We start from the raw sequence: 13,231 nt of genomic DNA on the forward strand, positions 1-13,231 counted from the left end.
AAGTAATTTTCAAAGCTAAATAAACAATGATATCATTAAATTGGCAACATTGAGGGAATAACAAAAAATCTATATATTTTATGTTCTTTTGAAATTGTGGTTAAAAAATTAAAAGTATCTTTATTTCTCCAACCTAGTTTATAAACAAGGTTTTCTCAAGTAAGAGATATCCATGGTGTTACTTTTTATCTTTCAAATGATTTATTTATACCACAAAATTAAATCTCTTATTTAAAACATTCTACATTTAAAATTTGAGGAATTATTTTTTATATAACTTACACAATAAGTGCTGCTCAAGTAGTAGGAAATATAATACTATTATAATTCATGTACTTGGACATAGGACACAGGAAACTACTAGTTTTATTTGTTTTGTGATGTTAGCATATTGTGGGATTAGACTTTTAAATTAGTGTTTGATATGAATTATATGGATTTTTAAAAGTCTGAATATGTAAAACCAGAATGAATATTTTAAGCTCTATATATTTTAAGAACTTTTTTTATATCTGTCATAAATTAAACAAATGATAAAATGCTTATATATGTAATGTACACAGAATTAGGGTTCACAGTACTGTGTTGATAATTTGGGACCTAACAAGATATATGCTATAGATTTCTTATTACAAAGTAAATGATGCTAATAGAAATTTTAAAAAGTTAAGTACAAAATTAAATTAACATTTATGTGAATAATTAATGGAGATTTTTTGTCTTATGAGACATATAAATGAAAATATGCTCAATGCCTTTATCAATTACTCTGTATCAAAGTAGTTCAACCACTTATTAATAATATCTAAACATGCATCATATAAGCTGCACTATGTCTTCCTTGATTAAAAATATCCCAAATGGCAAATTTTTTACTCTATCTCTAATCTATATCTAAATCATTTAGGCATCAAATCATGCATACATACATGTACATAGGTGTTTGTGTTGTTTACTCATCATTTGGCAGAGAATATACATTAAATGTAAGAGTCTCTTAGTAAATATTTACTGGTCAAAACCAATATACTTGAATTGTAGCAGATGAAGTTTATGGCATATGCTATGGTCAAAGATCACAGTACTTCATGAACTTCTTTCCAGATAGATCTCTTCCAGAGGCAAATAATCCATAGGTATTTTAATCACTTAAAACATGCAGAGAAAAAAGCCCATCAGATTTTACTGTCTGAGAATTTCAACTAAAACACACAGGCAGCCAGCAGGGATGAAGTATAAATTGACCACAGAGATAATGAACAATCAAGGCTGTGGTTATATTGGGCCCAAACTGAGATGGTTTAGTGGAGGAAGGTGGTCAAGATAAAAAAGGATGATGAAGCAGATATGAAAGAGCAAGAGGCCCCACAGAAAAGCTCTATCTTAGGTACTGGAGAAGTTTCAAGAGAAGTTTCAGTTTGCAAAGTATTATATGTGTTCCATTATTTGTCAGATGGAGTGGAGCACTGATTGACCCTTATTTGTGTAATTTGAAGTAGCATAATTGTCTCAATAATTTTGATGAGATCATGTTAAATGGCCCTCCCAGAATTTGAAAATCATTGTTGAAATAGATAAGAGTTAATGTGATTTCTTCAACTTCCTTATTTAACTCACTGGAGCAGAAAAGTAGGGTGGATAACTTCCTTTCCTAGTGAAAAAGAATATTATAGAATTCAAAACAACAAATACATCAAAATACTATTTTTGCTTATCTAATTTAGATTAGGAATTAGCTTTTAATTTGAATTTATATATCAAAATTCTAGAAGTCAATCATACAAAGAAAAAATAGATTTAAATGCACAGTCACATGTGTTATTACTGCTATCTGATATCTTTTACTATGCATGAACAATCAAGTCATCATCCATGTTGTGACCAGTGTTAGAAGTTTAAACTCCAAATGCTCAAAATTAAAAGCATACCATCCATTCACATTCTGAGTTTTTTTTTTTATGTAATTTTTCTATTTGACCTGGCAGTACTATAACAGCTAACTGCTTGATGCTTCTCTGAAACAGTTTGATGCCACAGTGGGATTTATTTATTTATAATTAATTGCCAATGAGCCACGTCTCAGCCATATATATATATATAAATTTTGAAACAGTGTCTCACTAAGTTGCTCAGGGCCTCATTAAGTTGCTGAGGCTGGCCTTAAACTTGTGATCCTCCTGCATCACTTCCCAAATTGCTGGGATTACAGGACTATGCCACTATGTCCACCCGTAATGAGGTATTCTTCATTCACATGCATTTAGATGATCAAGATGTTCTTTCATAAAAATCAAATGATGAATTGTTTATAAAAGAATATGCTGTTAACATAATTCTAGAAAGAACATCTGAATATGGTGAATTCATTTAAGATTTCAATACCATGTTCAACACTTGAAGTAATGATCAGTTTATTAACTCATTGCTTGTCAGCATGTGTCAAAAAGAGCCATTTTAAGGGATACAGATTTCAACTTAATTCTGCAATATTTTTATTGGGCAATTGTAGTGTGCAAACCCTACAACAGACTATGTCAAGAAAGGATGAAAACAAAAAGACTCTCACCCTCCATTTTGTAAAGAAAACATAAGCAACAATATAAGCTTGTTCTTGCTATCTTCAGAATCAGCCATAGATATCTTTTCTGAATTCCTTTTATAGCTTTCAATATATAAGATGCATATTTCCATGTCATGATTATATTCTGTTTCTCAAAGAAAACCAGTCACAAGGAACAGATTCAATAAGTCAATTTAATGATTGTTTTTAAAGAAAGCAAGTCTTTAGTTGCTTTAAAAAACGTTGCTTTAAAAAACGCCATCTCTAAAGGACAGAAATTCCCATGTGTGTTTTCATATCCTTTTTGTCGTGTGTTTCTTCTAAATTACTAGTTTGAGAAATGAAACACATTGGTCTAGTAGTAAAGGAAGGATATTGAGAAAAATGATACTTAGGGGTAATTGAAGAAAGCTAGTCTAGCAAGTATGGCCAATTTCAAAGAGAAAAGCAGATTAGTGCCATTTTCAATGAAGGAGGAGGAAAAAAGGGCTAAACAACAGAAATCCTCCACAAAAGATTAACATTCTTTTGTTTTCTTGCTCTAACAAACTGTAGGAAGGACATTTAAACTGTAGAACTGTGCTTATATCCAGTGGAGTTTTGGCAAACTGGGTCTCATCACAGAGGAAGCAAGATGTTATCATGACCTATATATTGTGTATGATTTCTAACATGCCTTTGTTTTGCTAAAATATTCAGAGAATTAAAACAAACAAAATAAACACTACTTAAAACTTTGCTAGGATTTCATTTTATAATCACTTTTTATATAGTCCTTGTCTTCATGCTAATAAAAATGTTTTTCTTCAATGAACAATAAAAATAATAAAGTCAGGAAACATTTTTCTAACTACATCTCATTTAAAAGTTGATATTATATTGTATTAGTTTGCTTGGTTTGCCATAACAAAGTACCAGAGACTGGGTGATTTAAATAAAATAAATTAATTTTCTCATAATTCAAACCAGAAGTCAGAGATCAAGGTGTCAACAGCTTTCATTTCTACTGAGCCTCTTCCCCTGGGTAGATCTTGATCCTCTACATGTCTCTTCAAGTGGTCTGAATTTTCTTTGGGTTTTTATGAATCTTAATCTCATCTTCTTATTCAGCTGCCAGTGAAATGGGTTAGGACCCACTCTATAGACCTTGTTTTCACATAGCTACCTTTCTAAAGTCTCTGTTTCAAAGTGCAGTCACATTCTGGAGTACTGTGGTTTATTACTGCAACATATATTGGGCAGCGGTAGGTGCCAGGCACCTTTCTCGTAATTCTGCCCATAACACATGTGAAATGCCCAATTCCTTCTGAATGTTAACTCAGTGTTTCTTGTCAAGGCCATCTTTCTTTATACCTGATATAAATACCCTTTCTTTTTTTTAAATTCGTTTTAATTAGTTACACTTTCTTTATTCATCTACTAACATAAAAAGTAACTTTTATCACAACAAATTCTATTTTATGACCAAACATCTAAACATTTATAGTGATTAAATTTTCTTAGATATAATAATTATAAAAAATATATAATCAAATAAAATTCAAATTTAGAAACATTTTTATTTATTTTATTTATTTTAGCCTAATCAGTTTATTTATTTTTTTTTGTTTCTTTTTTTATTGGTTGTTCAAAACATTACAAAGCTCATGATATATCATCTTTCATACATTTGACTCAATTGGGTTATGAACTCCCATTTTTACCCCAAATATAAATTGCAGAATCACATCGGTTACACACTCACGTTTTTGCTTGTTTGTTGTTTTAGGAAATTTTTAATTTTAATTTTCTAAAGAAAATTTAGAATCAAATAGTAATTTTATTTTTAAGTTAGTAGGAAATAAAATAAAACAAACTAAATATGATACATCAATTTCCTAAAACAACAAACAAGCAAACAAACAAACAAAAACAATGAAGGTACAATTATTAAAAGTACAAAAGAGAGAGCCATGCCCACAATTTTGCCCTTTAACTAAAACTGAAAAGATGTGGATGTTGGGAAAACAGAGCCAGTTCTGATGTTTATAACACCCTGACGAGGGTGCACCCATGTGAATAGACTTTATTCAGAATGTCAAATAATTTCTGTCTTTGACCTCAGTTTTGGGTTTTAGAACAAATTCTGGGAATAAAGAAAATAGTATATTTTACAGTATCTAAATTCCACTTTATGCCAGTAAGAACAATGAGGAATATTTTTTAAAAATTATAATGCAGCTAAAAACATATAATATGCCTTAGAAAAATTATAAGGAATACTTTGAGATCCTATACACATAAAACTATAAAGTTATTAAAGTAACTATTCTCAATTATGTGGAAAGGCATACAATTTTCCTGGACTTGAAGGCAATATAAAATATCAATCATATTCCACTGATGTGGAAATTTACTGAAATAGTAATGATAATTCCTGAGTGATATTTGAAATTGATAAAAATGATTCATAAGGTCAAAGCAACGATGCCTTTCTGATAATTTCAATTAAATTTTGAAAATTAACCAAAACATTGAAATTCAAAACAAAGTTAGCAAAAATTAAATTCCCATTATGATACTAATAAATGAATAGAATAGAAAATAAGATGAAGTCAGTGGAAAATAATGACAAATTAATTTATACATAATTCTGTGGAAATCTGGAAGAAATCAAAGATACATGTCAAATATATTGTATACATACAGCACATAATTTATCTTCAATTGTAAATATATTTATTAAAAATGAAATTTATACATGAGAAAAATTAATAAGAATGTATGTAACTTATTTCAAATATCTTGACTAAGTAGGAAATTTAAAAATGTATTACATTGCATAAAAGATGGCATTGTTTATTTACTTTTGTTTTTGAATGAAAGGAGACCAAAGGCTATAGGAAAATTAGGAAATGCACTATATTTAAAACACATTGCTTATAATATACAGCATGAATCTAGAGTTGATATCATAGTAGATAGAGACTCCATACAAAAAAAAAATAGGTAGAATATTAAATAGGAAATTCTTATTAGAAACAAGTCAAAATATCTACAGAATATCTACAAAAATTAAAAACAATTTGCTTCATATAAAATATTATTTTAACATTGTATTTTTGTAATTAAAGTTATTTTATTCCAATCACAGCTTATTTTTTATCTTATATAAATCAATGTAATGAAATGAAATTTAGAAATGATTGTTCTTACCTTAATAACACTTATGTAATTTGTACACTAGTTAGATATATTATAAAATGATCACTAAAGTCATTGTTAAAGGTTTAATGTAATAAAGTTTAAATAAAATTTGGTTTTCTTTAAAATCCTTCAGTTCATACACGTAGTTTTACACCACAAACATATAAATTCCTATTATAGCAATATTAACCCCACAAGATTACATTGCTTAGTAGCTTACAATACACCATTGCAGATACCACAGAAACCTTAATTCTTGATAAAATTTTGAATGTGCCTAGACAAGATTAGAACATTTCCCACACTGGCAAGTGCTTTTGTACTGCTACTTCAGTAAATTTGTATTAAACATATCCATTTAAAGATATCCATTTGACCCAACTATCCCCCTTCTCGGTCTATTCCTTGAGGACCTCAAAAGAGCGTACTATAGGGATACTGCCACATCAATGATCATAGCAGCACAATTCACAATAGCTAGACTTTGGAATCAACCTAGATGCCCTTCAATAGATGAATGGATTAAAAAACTGTGGCATCTATACACAATGGAGTATTACACAGCACTAAAAAACGACAAAATCATGGATTTTGCAGGGAATTGGATGGCATTAGAGCAGATAATGCTAAGTGAAACTAGCCAATCCTTCAAAAACAAATGCCAAATATCTTCTTTGATGTAAAGAGAGCAACTAAGATCAGAACAGGGAAGAAGAGCATGAGGAAAAGATTAACATTTAACAGAGACGAGTGGGGTGGGAGAGAGGGAGAGAGAAGGGAAACTGTATGGAAATGGAAGGAGACCCTCATTGTTACACAAAATTACATATAAGAGTTTGTGAGGGGAAAGGGAAAAAAAAAACAAGGGAGAGAATTAAACAACAGCAGATGGGGTAGAGAGGGAAGATGAGAGGGAAGGGGAGGAGGGATAGTAGGGGATAGGAAAGGTAGAAAAATACAACAGTCATTAATATGGTATTATGTAAAAATGTGGATGTGTAACCGATGTGATTCTGCAACTTGTATTTGGGGTAAAAATGGGAGTTCATAACCCACTTGAATCAAATATATGGAAGATGATATGTCATGAGCTTTGTAATGTTTTGAACAACCAATAAAAAAAAAAAGAAAATATTCAAAATCCACCTAAAGTTCTCTCTTTTAAAATATGGACTTTGATTAGCAGAAAATTAGTTTTTTAAAAAAAAAAAAACAAAAAAAATATCCATTTAATTTGTATTAAACATATCCATTCTTTCTTAACAATCTTTACACTGCAAATATCTCAGTAAGTACAATGGCCACTTGCATAGCTTCAATTACATACATTTCAATTATATTTTTTAGCTAATATAGATTCAATACATTTGGCAAATTTTTCATTTCCACATAAATTTTTTTATTAGTAACGTGTCCAATATCTTTAAGTAAATTAATATTTGATGCTGTTGAGAACATGTAAAATCTGTCACTTTCATATACTGCTAGTAGAATTATGTATTGCTTTCATTATAGGAACATTATTTGGCAGAATTTACCTATGACTAAAAATTTTACCTTTGGGGAACTGTTTTACATTGTTATATGGGCCTGAAATGATATTTTATTCATAACTTAATTATTTATTTACATTGTTTTTTAAAAATAAATAAAAATTCATCATTAGGAAACAGTTGCATCAATTATGGAATATTTATGCTAGGAAATATGACTAAAATTTTTTAAAGACATAATAGTCAATATTTAATGATTGTCATTAAAATGCCATGCTTTTAATTAAATACCCATTGATGTGATCATGTTTTTGCAAATACATGCAGAAGCTGGATAAGTCACACAATAGCTGCCTGCAGTCTGGAGAGCTGGAGGAACCAGTAGCAGTAGCTGCTCAGTCCAGGAAGCTGGAGCTTCAGAAGAACCAATTGCATAGCTTTCCTCTGAGACAAACAGCTGGAAACTCTCTGTAGAATCACTGGTCAGAGTCAGCATTGTAAGAGTGGAAGATCAGTTGTTCCAAATCCTCAGGTGCTCATAGCACAATGGAAGCACATGCTTAAAAAGAATCAAGGTTGCATTTTCCATGGGCTTCCTTATTTTTCCACATTTTTGTTCCATCCAGGCTCCCAACCTATTGAACTGTGCTGACCACATTTAGCTTGCATGCCCTCCCCAGAGTCTGCTGCCACATGCCAATCTTTCCTAGAGACACCCTCATCTATACAGCCAGAAGCCTTTTAATCTCAGACACCTCCAAATGATCAAGATGAAAACTGAGGACCATCACACTCCTCCACTGTAATACATTATCACCCATTGTTCACATAGAGCCTAGCACACAGTTTTCTATTGAATATTTCCTCAATGACTGTTTACTGACCATATGAATAAACAAAGGAAATACAATCCAAAGGTGTTAAGAAGATCTAGTGCTTTTCTAATCTGACTGAGCAAAGGCATGTTAAATCATATTTTAGATTTTTAAAAAATCATTTCTAAGCAACAAAGGAATGTATGGCCTCAAAAGCCTGAAATACTATCTGATACAAATAAAATAAAGAAGTACCAGCCTACTTCTTAAATAAGTAATTACAAATTCATCCTATTTGATGCCCAATTATTACCTAAATGTTTATAAAAATAACCTTTTATTTATATGTTAATATTATTTTTATTTTTATACAATATGAACATTATAAAAATCTTCATGCTCTTTTTTGTCTCACCTATGTTGCAACATTGAAATAGAAATTATATGCACCCTTGGTGATTGCAAGTAAGCTGCTCATCCAATTAGGTCTAATTTTTTTATTCTTAAAATGGGAATGGCAGAAAAAAAAAGTTTCCATTGGTGCTTGAAGTTTGTTGAAATGATGTAGACTAAGTGACTTAGTATATTGACTTTCACATAGTAAGTATCTCATCATTGCCAATTTTGCTAATGCCAGTTTTTGTTGCTTCCTTTAATAAACTATTTAAAATTACAGAGATATAATAAAACTATAAAAATAAGAGTTCTCATTTGTGCATGGTGGCCCATGCTGGTAGTCTGAGCTACTCAGGAGTCTGAGGCAGGAGCATCAATGAGCTAAGGAATTCTGGACAAGACTGGATAACATCTCAAAAAATAATTAGTTAAAAATTAAAAATAGAAAAATGAACTCTATTAATAATAGTGATCAAAATCTGCATCTTTATTATAGTATAAAAAAGTAACCACTAATATGGTTCCTATTATATAATAAACTATTATTACAAAATATAACAATTTTATTAAATGTGAAAAGTTGTATATGGCTAATATTCATTATTTGATTTATATAGAAAAAAACTGGAATGTTTTAAAATTATTCTGGTCAATAAATCAAGGTATGTGAAGAACATAAAGATAGTCATCAACTTAGTCACTATTAAGGTGTAGAAAATTTCAGTATTTTAGTCATTTCTGACTGTGTACTGGAGAATAATTAATGATAATAATTGTTCACAATTGTTAAATCCTTACATGGTACTTGTGGTTCACAGAGTACTTTTCATGCATTATTGCACTTAATCTTCAAAAATCCTTTAAGTTAATATTATTACCCTCATTTCAGAGATGAGGGAATTGACAATTAACAAGTATAAGTGATTTGCCCTAGAACTCATAGTCATTAACTGAGTCAGAATTCAATGATTTCTGACCTGATATCTGTGCTCTTTATAACTGTGCCAAACCATTGCTAGACTGAGAACATCATATCAACAGTAAATTTTAAGTTGCTTATTAAATCTTATCAGTAATATTAGATTGTTAATTAATTTTAATTATTTTAATTTAAGATATGGGAGATATGTGCTAGTCTGTTTTCCATTACTATAACATATAGCAGAGAAAATACGTTTATAAAGGGAAAATGTTTTTTCTTACTCACACTTTTGGAGGTTTGAGTCCATGACTTATTGGCCCTGTTGCTTTCGGCAGCACATCATGAGAGAAGAACATGGCAAAGTAAAACTGTTCATTTCATGGTTAGTAAGCAAATGAAGGAGAGAAAGAGACTATGGTTACAAAAATCCTATTTAAGGACATGCCCTCAAAGACCAAAAGACCTCCACCAGGTCCCACTTCCTAAAGGACCTTCTGCTTCTCAATAGCACCATCCTGGGGAATACTAAGCCTTTAACACATGGGTCTTTGGAGTAGTTAAGACCCACACTGCAGCAGGAAAAAAAAAAAGGTTGTGCAATATTCGAAATAATTTTAGCTATATTGAGAAAATTAGGAAATTTACGAAAACATAACCTACATAGATAATGAAGGACATATCGTAAATTGTTGTTTGCATATTTTATTTTCAAAAGTTAGTAGTAGGATATGGTTTTAGGCATATATGAAATTACAAAGGAAATATCTATTTTAAATGCTTAGTTTGATATGGAAAAGTCAAATTTTTAAAGATTCACCTGAACTACTAGACCTCTTCTGTAAATATATTTGTCACACAGATTGTTTCCAGCAGTTTTTTTTTAATGGAAAACAAATAATTTCTGACCAGTGGATCTGCAAATAAAAATAAATGAAATAAAAAATTTATTTCTTTCCTAAAATTGCTTGGTTACAGAAAAATATTTCCAATTTTCAACACTGAATAGCCAGACATCTTTTACAAATAGTCAATAAACTGTATCAATAACAGGATTATTTTTGCATTTTACCAAAACAAATATATATATATATATATATATATATATATATATATATATATATATATATATAATTAGCTTAATTTTTTTTTATTTAATTGTTTATTTTTAGGTGGTGCAGAGGATTGAATCCAGTGCCTCACTTGTGCAAGGCAAGGGCTCCACCACTGAGCTACAATCCCAGCCCCAGAATTAGCTTATTGTTTAAATGTTCTGATTTTTTAAGCAGCCAAGTTCAAATGGCAAATTTGCTTCCATGTAAATCAATATGAGTAGATTTAGAGTACAGTGTCCACTGTCAAAATCTTTTGAAATATCTAAGTATAAAGAGTTGTCCAGAATCCCAGTGGATTCTGAAGTGTAAATTTTATTCAACAAATAATTTGGTTTTGCGTCTTGCATACTTAACCATTGCCACATAAATCATAAGAAGCAATTTCTCAAACTATTTTAGAAAGAAGTTAATTCAATTCATAACAAGATAAATGAGTTTTGATGATTCCCATTTCATTTGAAAATCTATCAAGAAAGAATAGCAAAGATTATCTATCATATTCCTCTCTCTGCTTCCTGGCTATCACTTTAGTTGTGCTTTGCGAGACAATAAGTTTTATTCATTTATTAAACACAATTATGTTTTTAAGTACTAAACATAATGATGGTATTCAATATTATAACTAATATGATAACAAAAATAATTCTAGTCAGAAAAAGGTAAAGGAATTTAAGAAGACATGTAATGGGAACCATCTAGTTGGGAATGAGATGGTTTGGCAACTGGAGTTTAAATTGATTGAATTGTACAAATGTAAGGTTCATTCAACAAAGAAGATCAATAGTAAAGTTCTATAACAGTTCTTAAAGTTATGAGCACAAATATAAACTGATTTTCTTCTATTGCTCTGTTGGTTGATCAATGTAAATATTTTAACCAGATGATAAAACGCTATTATCCTTTAACCTATTTTAGTCATGTTGTAACCAAAAATACAGCTGCTTACCATAATGTTTTAAGTAATATCAAATTTAAAGAGACAGAATATTGTTTTTTCAGGAATAGAATTAATTTAAAATAATGAGATTAGAATTATCTGAATGACAAACTGAACCCTCAGAAATGTTTGTATAATTTTGTAGTTTTACCACATTTCTAATTATCATTGTAAGTCAGGAAAAGACAATCATAATTTCATAAAATAATCTTTTCTTTCTTTTACTGGATCTTTCCTATGCCCTATTCCTTTTCTAACTGAAGGTGATACAATATGTTTTTTTTCTTAATATTTATGTTGAGATTTGACTCTTACTTTCTTGACCTCCTTCTTCTATTCTAGAATATATGATGTATATTGAGGAAATGCCAGACCAGTTTGTTTCAATAATATTTTGTCAGTTCCCAGAGGAGTGTCTGGAAAAATACACACATGTGCTAAATAAACTAAATGACAAGATTACTAAAGATAATTTTACCAAAGTTTAGGAATGAGATGCAAACAAGATAGATAGACAGACAGACTTGTGGCACATATAAATTGAGTAATGCAATTATATAATCTGTTTAGTGAGGTTTTTTTTTTCTTTTCTGTTTTTTTATTTCCCAAGATGGTCTGTCAAATAGAAAATACTTGAATATATGATTAAATACTTTTTGAAAAACATAGTTATTGTAAGTCAAATCCCCTTAGTGGAAAGAACATTTAGAAGTTCTGTGACTGAGTTTGCTCAGATTTATGGAGAAAAAGACTTCAGGTACCTGAATCCTGAAAGTTGTCATAAATCACCAAAAGACCTGCTTAAAAATATTATTACACTAAGTGATTTAAGATCACAGAAAGCATCTTCAGTTTACTTAAGAGAAAACAAACAAAACAAAAGAACACGCATTATCCAGGTCACTGAGCTGATAAGTTCTGAAGCAGACTGATTGAAATTATGGATGTGATTTTAACTGCACTTCTCTTCTGGGATATGTTGTCTATAAGCAGTAAATAATAGTTAAAATTTTCACTTTTTTGAACCCCTTCTGTATACCAGGAACTATGCTTTGCATTAGTCTGTAAGAATAAGAAATAGCCTAACTGTGGTCTCACGGAGTTAAATTTTTCATCATATAGGTAAGTCCTAAACCAATACTGCATTATGTAAGGAGTGTGTATAGTTCTATCAGATCATGAGAAATAAGGGCCAAAAGTATATATCCAAGCTACAAGATGAAGGAGTTTTAATGAATTTGCAAGAAAATTCTGTACACGTTTTCCAAGTAGAAAATGTCATGTAACAAGGATCCCAAGCAGATGTGATCATGACACACTAGAGAAAATAAAAAGAGATCAATATGGTAAAAGATAAATTGTCACAAATATTCAAAAGTCTGCTCAACAATGTCTCAGTCTCAAATGCCATATTAAGAAAATTATGTCTGATGGTAAAAAAAAAATAGAAAAACATTAAGCAACTTATCTTTAAGTAGATGAATAGAGTGATTTCAAAGTAAATCTTCTTACAGATTATAGCAGTTTATTCTAACATACCAAGTCTTTAGGGGTATTTTTTTAAATTAATTTATGGTACTGGGGTTAGAATGTAGTGGTGCTCTACCACTGCACTATATCCTCAGTCTTTTATTTTTATGTTCATTTACTTATTTTTGAGAGAGAGTATTGATAACGCTACCCAGGCTGCCCTCAAACTTGTGATCTTCCTGCCTTAACTCCATAAGGAGTTGAAGTTAATTTAAATGTCATATCCTATACACTGTAACAGATAAAACTTGATTTGTTACTATACTTTATTTTTAGGGAA

Source organism: Callospermophilus lateralis, chromosome 6, assembly GCF_048772815.1.
Source record: "Callospermophilus lateralis isolate mCalLat2 chromosome 6, mCalLat2.hap1, whole genome shotgun sequence".
Lineage (NCBI taxonomy): Eukaryota > Metazoa > Chordata > Mammalia > Rodentia > Sciuridae > Callospermophilus > Callospermophilus lateralis.